The sequence below is a fragment of the Pteropus medius genome, unplaced genomic scaffold, assembly GCF_902729225.1.
Source record: "Pteropus medius unplaced genomic scaffold, Ma_sr-lr_union100, whole genome shotgun sequence".
NCBI classification, from domain to species: Eukaryota; Metazoa; Chordata; class Mammalia; order Chiroptera; family Pteropodidae; genus Pteropus; species Pteropus medius.
This window is the reverse complement of record NW_024352787.1, coordinates 28,719,804-28,728,711: the sequence shown is the minus strand read 5'-3', so window position 1 is coordinate 28,728,711 and position 8,908 is coordinate 28,719,804. Positions and strand designations below refer to the sequence as shown.

General features: G+C 44.6%; 1 pseudogene; it reads right to left on the bottom strand.

Moving 5' to 3' along the window:
• Nucleotides 1-3,143: 3,143 nt before the first annotated feature.
• LOC120592006 (uncharacterized) lies at nt 3,144-3,262 on the bottom strand (annotated as a pseudogene).
• Between the last annotated feature and the right edge of the window lie 5,646 nt (nt 3,263-8,908).

Genomic DNA, 8,908 nt, shown 5'->3' with positions numbered 1-8,908 from the left:
TATTATATGAATCTCTAAGTGATTTATTCTAAATCATGTGACTATGGCACCATTAATGTGTCCGATTTTCTATTGATGGGCGCCTTTTTGCAGTCATGAACAGTGCTGCCTTGGACATTCTTGTAAGTGTCTCCTGATACACATGGCAAAAGTTTCTCTTGGGAATATAGCTAAAAGTAGAAATGCACATATTCAAGTTTACAAGATAGTGTCAAAACATTTTTCAAAATAGTTGTGTCAATTTTCACTCTCATCAGCTACATACAAGATCCTGTTGAACACATCCTCTCCAATACCTGCCGTCAGACTTGTAAATTCTTGCCAAATCAAAGTTTCTAATCTGATATCTTACAGTGTATGGATGGAATTGTATCCCTTCCCCACCCAAAAGTATGTTGGAGCCCTAACCCCCAAAACCTCAGATTGTGACCTGATGTGGAGATTGGGTCCTTATAGAGTAAAATCAAATTAAAAAGAGGTCATTAGGGTGGGTTCTAGTCTATTAAGACTGATATCCTTATAAAATGGGGAAATTTGGCACAGAGAAATGCATAAAGGGAAGACAAAGAGAAGAAACAACGAGAATGCTATCTATAACCCAAGGGATGCCTGAGGCTACCAGGAACCAGGAGGGAGGCCTGGAATAGATTCTCCTTCACAACCCTCAGAAGGAACCAGTCCTGACCACAACTTGATCTTGGACTTTCACCCTCCAGAACTGAAAAGTGAGACAAAATATCCCTGTTGTTGAAGCTCCCCAGTTTATATGCTTTGTTATAGCAGCCCCTGGATGCTAATACATGCAGAGTGATCTTGAATGATTACTCAGTGAGGCCGAACATGTCCTCTTATGTTTATCGGTCTTACTTTTTCTTCTTGTAGGAGATGTCTGTTCTGGTCTTTTGACTATTTTTCTTTTGGATTTTTTTCTTATTGACTTTCAGGAATTCCTTATTTATTCTTAATACCAAGCCTTTGTTGGCATTTTCTCCCAGTTTGTAGCTTATGTTTTTACTTTCTTTAGTCTGCTTTTGATGAGTAGTTCTTCATTTTAATATAGCCAAATTTCTCCATCTTTTCTTTGAGGTTTGGTATTTCTTGTACCTTCTTTATTAATAGCAAATGTCAGAGAGAAGAAATTTTCCTCTACCCTTTGTCGAAGTAAGAAACATCCAAACCTGTAGAGAATTTTTATAAGAGTTTATTCGAGTCAAACTGACAACATATGCCGGGGAGCAAGATCTCAAATGCTCCAGAGAATATCAATTTTGCAGTTTCTTTTATGCATTTGAGATTAAGGAGGAAACCAAGGAAGATTATGATGAAATAGGAGAAAGCAAGGCAGGAATTGGATTATAAAACAGTTAACAAGTTTATGTGCTTTCTTGAGAGTGGTCACGCTTTAGAAGACAGGGTCTGAAAGGGTGGTCTCATATTAGAAGGAGGGGTCTGAAAAGAGGCAAAGGTGTGTTAACAGAAACAATGGGCGGGGCTTGCTTAAAGCAAAGATAATCCTAAAGAAATTACTGCCTGGGGTGTGACTATTCACCTGACCTGCCCAGTTAGGAATTTATGATCAGATCACCCTGTGAAGTCACTTTCCATAGAACTCCTTTTTCTTCCACACCTTCTAGGTTTTTCTGGCTGGTCTAAGAATTAAATTGACATGTCACAAGTTAACAGGAGAAGATCAATTTGATTTCATATGTTCAGGCATTCCACCAGAAAATGAAGGGCCAAGGACAAATTGGGCAGTTAAAGCTTATATGTCATCTCGAACTAAGAAGTGGGTAGTGGTTTGGGACTTCAAAGAAGAGGAAGGCAATTTACATGAAGATTGAAAAGCAAATGTATGGTAAACAAATATTTGCTGGGCCATGCAGAGAGATGGGGCACAGAACTGGACTCTGATCTCTAGGCTCCACCCAGTCTCCCCCATCACACCTAGTTCTTATTCTTCATAGGTGTCTCTGGTGATGGCTTAATTCCAGGAACAAGACCTTTATCTAAATTTTTGGGGGTAGTTAAGAGAGAGATAACAAGAAAAACTTTCTGAGTCTTCTGTTTCTTAAAATCAGCTTAAATTGGTCCTCATGCCAAAGAGATACATTTTGGGATGGCAAGTTTTGCTCCTCTGCACAAACCACAATGACAACAACTGGGCACTAAATGTTCCACAACAGGGATGAGTTAAATTATGTCAAATTCGCACAATGAAATACTATATTGCAGTTAAAAATTATATTTCAGGTGAATATTATGATATAAAAAGATATTCACATAATAAGTAAAAACGGCAAGTGACAAAATATTACTCATGACTTTGTTTTTGTATGTGTCAGATGAATGGAAGCCTCCTCCACCTTTCATTAGGCCCAGACTTGGAATAAAAGTTAAATAATTCGAGCTGGGTCCATCCTTGCAGGGAAGAGAGCCCTTTACTGCTAAAGTGGGCTCTATTGTGATCAAGCCAGGCTCCCATCAGCAGAACCAATGTTCTGAAGGGAGCAAAGCCAGGGCTGCACTGCCAAGGGAAGTACCTCCACCTCAGTTTGAAATTGGCCTGTGTTCTTCTGAGAAAGAAATCGTGAAAACAGTGCTCACTTTGGCGAGATGTGTGTAGCTCTTGAATTTATAAGGGCGGTCCCACAGCTGTCTCTGGAAGGTTCTTTACCTGAGCCTGGGTGACCATCTTCCTCCTGAGCATCTTAAAATGGGGAGTGAGGGTAGCTGGGGAAGGTGGAGATTTCTCTATCAGAGAAGCTTAAAAGCAACAATCTATTAAAAGGAAAGACTTTGAGATTTATACTGAAGTTATATCTGTATAACAAATGCTCTAATTTATTTATATTGTCTATTTCAGGTAGCTGGGGATAGGAGAGGCACCAAATATTATTAGATGAATTGGGGGGGGGCGCTAAGAACCCCTAAGTAATCACTTACACCATGTCTGTTCTAGAACCAAAAGGACAGCAGATTTCTTTCTCCAGAGCGGGTGGGGAAGAATATCTAAGCCTGGGAGGCGCCCAGGATGCATCAGACAGAGAAACTTTTTTTTTTTTTTAGGTGAGGCAACCCTTGGTTGACCTCACAGATTGCAAGGACCTTGTCAGCTTACGAAGCCTTATTTTTTTTATTTTTTACACCTGTAGCACCTGGTCTTCCTAGGTGGTCTCCCATCCAAGTACTAACCAGGCCTGATCCTGCTTAGCTTCTGAGATCAAACGGGATCGGGCTTGTTCGGGGTAGCATGGTCGTAGACCAGACAGAAGACTTAATGGGGGCTGCAGGCGTAAAAAGAAACAGGAAGAGAGAAGATGGGAGCAAGGCCCTTCCCCCATGGAGAGCATTTCTCTACTAATGATGAAGTTTCTTGTTTCCTTACTCCACAATGTTCTGTCATGCATAGTCTCCAACCTTTGGGAGTCTCTGGCCTGTTGTCTGCATCTCTTCATCGGCCTACCTGGGGGACTACAATAGTTAATTTTATGTGTTGACTTGGTTAGGCCATGGTGCCCAGATATTTGGTGAAACATTATTCTGAATGTTTCTGTGAATGTGTGTTTTGGATGAGATTAACATTTAAATCAGTGGACTTTGTATAGAACAGATTGCCCTCCATAATGTGTGTGGGCCTCATCCAATCAGTTGAAGGCCTTAAAAGAACAAAGACAGCAAAAAAGGAATCCCTCCAGCAGATGGCCTTTGAACTTGGACTGCAACTTTTCCCTGGGTCTCCAGCTGCTGGCTTACCCTGCAGATTTTGAACTCATACCTCCACAAACATAGAAGCCAATTTGTTAAAGTAAATATCTCCTCTCTCTCTCTCTCTCTCCCTCCCTCTCTCTCTCTCTCTCTCTCTCTCTCTCTCTCTCTCACCTATACAGGTACTGAAAAATGAGCTAGCTATGCCTTGTAGGAAGAAAGTTGCAGGAGTCAGTTGAGCCTGGGCTGGCTTAGGTCAGATGAAAAAGTCAGATTTCCACCCCACCTAGGAAGGAATGCAAGGTAGTGAGTTCCCCATTGTTTCCAAAAGCAGTATTGGGAAGAAACATTGAACCCAGCACCTGGTAATTGCTCAGTAAATATCGTCAGATGAATGGTGATTAAATGAAGATTGTGAAGGGGTCCTCGGCCCCCGGGGGAGGAACAAGAACTAAACTCTCCAAAGATAAAGAGAAAAGAAGGGCCTTTCCCTCTCCCTGTCCCACCTCAGAGCCCTGTGCCGAGCTGAGCACACTGGGGTTCTCAGTGAAGCCTCCCAAGGTCAAGCTGCTACTCCCACTGGACCGTGGGGCACAGAGGTACAGCAACACCCTCCTCTGACCTTGGGGTACTCACACTGTGGGGAGCCTGTGAGGCGCCCCAATGAACTAGGGGTATGTTTGAAGTCTCGGCACCTTCTAAGGATTCAGTTTAACAAGCTGGGTGCTGCGGGCACCTTGATGAAAGACGCTACATAAAGACATGAGATAATTACCAATTAAAGCCATTTTCTTAGAAACAAGAAGGTTCCATTTGCCAAGAGTAAACAGTGGGGACAGGCTCTGCCTGGGCACAAGACCCAACGGCTGGGAAAGCCGTTCTGGGTGGGCTCAAAAGTCAGTGTGAGTCAGAGCATGGGGTCAAGTGGGGCCAGAGCTCCCCCACCCAAACCCCACGAGTGAGAAGTCAGCAGAGATCCAGCGGTAGGGTCTCCAGGGGACACGAGGCGCCCCAACCCACTGCCCTGCACTCTGCCTGGCAAGAATGAAGGAACTACTGCACAAGCTTAGCTGGTGAGGGCCATTCTATCTAACTCAGGGACTCCCTGACATCCTCTGGAGGATGTAACTTTGATGAAGAGACAAACACTGGGAAGCTGGCCCTGTGGCTCCCTTTTCATTAATTTCATAAATATCTATTGAGCGTCCCCTGTGTGACACTGGGTGCTTGGGGTGGACAAGAGACAAGCATGCCTGCCCTCCCAGGACTGACCTGGCCGCCAAGACTCACTGGTACTTACAATGGACTAGACACCGTGGTGAGTGCTTTACCTGGGCCGGCCCATTTCGCCCTCACCCTGTCCCTAGAAAGTGGTCTGTTAGGCTCCCCATTTACAGAAGAGGCTAAGTGACTTCCTGAGGTCACCTAACTAGTGAGAAACTCCAGGTTCTGAGCTAGTAACCACTGCTCTGCCCCTGCCCTGCCCGAGCTCTTGGGCATCTGCCCAGCCTGTGTGTTGGAGGTTGGCAAATGAGGCCTTCAGAAGCCTCTCCAGTGTCCAACCCTCGATGGGTGGCATCACCTTGCAGACTCCCAGCCTCCCTGTGGACTCCAGACCACCCCCGAGCTTATGCCTCTCTCCTGGAAGCCCTTAAAAGCCAGATCAGGGAATCAGGCTCTCCCTCCGCACACCCATGCTGACCACATCCCCATCACTGAGAACCATACATTCAACCTTTTAAGCCAGAAAGCTGGGATCAGCTCTGACTCCTATTCCCTCACTTTTTACATTCTACCAGCACAAAGAATAGAGGTTCCATATTTCCCATGGGCCCATTGGAACCTGGAGCCAGGACCCAGAGGCCCAGAGCAATCCAAGAAGGGACTCGGCTCCTTTTATCACCTTGGTTACCTGGTTACCACTAGCCGATGATTAATTCCTGCTTCCCTGCCTACTGGGAAAATTCCTTGTAAACTATAATGTCCCCAATAATGGAAGAAAGTCTTATAACACTCAAGTCAAATGTGCAGGCATAGCCCAGTTTCCCAAAATCATGTAGCACTTAGAGGTGATCGTATTCAACATTTCACAGAGGAAGGCACCTAGTATGTGCCAGCTGCCATGCTGAGTGGATCTCAGATTTAGCTATCCCAGGGTAGTTCCAATTACCCCCTCCTTACAGATGAGGAACTTGACTCTCACGGAATGTAAATACTGCCAGAGGTGAGGGACAGCTACATCAGGGTCAGTTCTTTCCCTGATGCCTCCTGAATTAGTTTTCTGCTGCTGTGTAAAACATAACCATAGATTTAGTGACTTAAAACACACATTTATTATCTGACGGTTTCCATGGGACAGGCATCTAGGCACAGCTGGCTGAGTCACCTGCTCAGGTCAAGCTGTCGGCCACTCTGTGTTCTCATGGGGAAACCTGGCTGGGGAAGAACCCACTCCCAAGCTTATTCAGGCGGCTGCAGAGTCTATTCTGTTTCTTTGTGACTATATGACTGAGGGCTTTTTGTTGGCTGTCCGCTAGAAGCCACCTCGGGTCCTAGAGTCCCCTGCAGTTACCTACTTCAACATAACTATTTACTTTGTCAAACCAGCAATGAGGGGCTCTCTCCACTCAGCTAAGACAGGCTTCTATAAAGTAACATAATCATGGGAGTGACATTCCATCCTTTTTGCCATTTTTCTTTTAATCAAGTCACATGTTTCACTCACATTCAAGTTTATACAAAAGCATGAACAGGAGGCAGAAATCATGGGAGTCACCTTGGGGTTTGTGACTGATATGCCCCAGGAAGGATGAAGGGCACTCCCAAGCCCAGTGGAGTTGTCACAGGTCAGGCTTCCAGAGGCACATGCACACATACACACAGCCCGAGTATCCTCCTGCTGGAAGTGTCACATCAAGATCTGATGACAAGCTCTCATTTTCTTGGATTTTCATCTCAGGAACTTCCTCTGAGTCAAGGTGCCAAGCTATAAGCTGGATTCTGCCACCCCAACAAGAACCTGAAGGGTCTCTGTGACCCTCTAGTCCACCCCCTGGTCTTACAATTGGAAACTGAGGCCTGAGGAGGGAAGGACTTGTCTGTGATCATGAGAATGAGCTAGGGCAGACCCCAGCCACACCTGACTCTCCAGTTCCCAACTACCCCCTTGGTCATCTCAGTGGTTCCTTTGTTCCCTCCAACCTTGACACAACTGGTTGCAACCTGGCTTCAGATCCTCCTCTCCCTTCCAGCCCTCCCCACCCAGAGGTCTCATTAGGGCCTCTCAAGACTAGCCAGAACTAATGGCCACTTCCTGCTCAGACTCCCGGAGAAGGGGCTGAGTGCCTGATCTTTATGGGGACATTTTGTCTCCCCTCAGATCCAATATTAGTCAGCATGGGCTGTCACAACCAAGTACCACTAACTGGTAGCTTACACAACAGAAATCTATTTTCTCCCATTTGCAGAGGCTGGGAGTACAAAATCAAGGTGTAGGCAGGGCTGGTTTCTCCTGAGGCTGCTCTCCTTGGCTTGCAGACAGCTGCCTTTTGGCAATGTGCTCACATGGTCTTTCCTCTGTGCACACACATCCATGGTGTCTCTTCCTCTTCTTATAAGGACAGCAGTCCTATTGAATCAGGGCTTCACCCTTGTGACATCATTTAGCCTTAATTACCTCTTTAAAGGCTCCATCTCCAAATACAGTCACAGTGGGAGTCAGGACCTCAACACATGAATTTGAGAGAAATATAATTTAGGCCCAAACCTGTCCCATTCAAGGGAGGACACGCTCCCCTCTCCTGGCTACTCCAGTTTAGGTTTTGGAGACATCTGTCCCCTTCTTGCTCACTTCCTGCATCCAATCCCAACCATACACCTCTAGCTTCTGCGTGCCATCCCAGGGCCCCTGTCCAGGTCCAGGAAGTGTTCAGACACCCCCAGGGTCTTCACCGTCTCCATGACCCCTGTTCTACAGCCACTCTAGGAAACCTAATGAACTTTTCTAGTCATTTTGGCCCAATACACCTCATCCATTCCCAGAAACACAGGTGCCTCACTCTCCAAGCCCTCCTCATCTTCCAGGACCTAAACACTCCCTCAGGAAGCCCTCTATAATTGTTGTGGCCTACGATAACAGAATCAAATTAGCCACTTAGAACTGAGGGTCTGCTATATGTCAGAACTTGCATATATTATCACTAAGAACAAAAGTCAAGGTAGGGGTTACTTCCCATTTCGCAAATGAGGCAACTGAGGCTCAGAGAAGCTAAGTAATTTGTCTAAGTTCAAATACTAAATAAATGAAAGAAAGATCCAGTATGTTGATTCAGGTCTGTCCTAACCTGGAATGAATGAATGAACAAATGAAAACAGACAAATCTGTGCCAAAGAATTCCAAATAATTTATGTAGCTACTCCGCCCTTATGAAAGAGGAGCATAACCTCCCACTCCTTAAATGTAGGCTGCACATAGTGACTTCTTTCTAAAGAGGGATAAAAAGAAACTTTACAGTGGAGAAACTTGACAAACACTACCTCAGCCAGTTGATCAAGGTCAATATCAACAGTGATGAGTTATGTTGATAAGCACGTAACCTTGATATGATGTGATGAGAAGGGCACTTAACCTCTGTGGTCTTCCTCCCCCAAACTCATAACCCCAGACCAATTATGAGAAAAATACCAGGCAAACTCCAATAGTGAGGCAGCCTACAATATACTTGACTCATACTCCTCAAAACTGTCCAGGTCACCAAAAAACAAGGAAAGTCTGAGAAACTGTCACAGCCAAGAGTTGCCTAAGGAGACATGATGACTGAATGTAATGTGGTATCCTGGATCTTGGAACAGAAGAGGATATTGGGTGAAAACTAAGGAAATTGAATAAAGTATGAACTTTAGTTAATAATCAGGTATCAGTATTGGTTAATTAATTATGACAAATTTGCCGCACTCATGTAAGGTAGTAATAATACGTGAAACTAAGTGTGAAGTATTTGGGAACTCTGTACTATCTTTGCAACTTTTCTGTAAATTTAAAACTATTGTAAAATTTTAAATTTTAAAAAGGAGAAAAAGGAGTACATATTGTATAATTCCATTTATATAAAACTCTAGAAACTGGAAACTAATCTATAGTGACAGAAAACATGCCAGAGTTTGCCTGGGACAGGGGTGAAAGGGCAGAGAAGGAGGAAGGAAT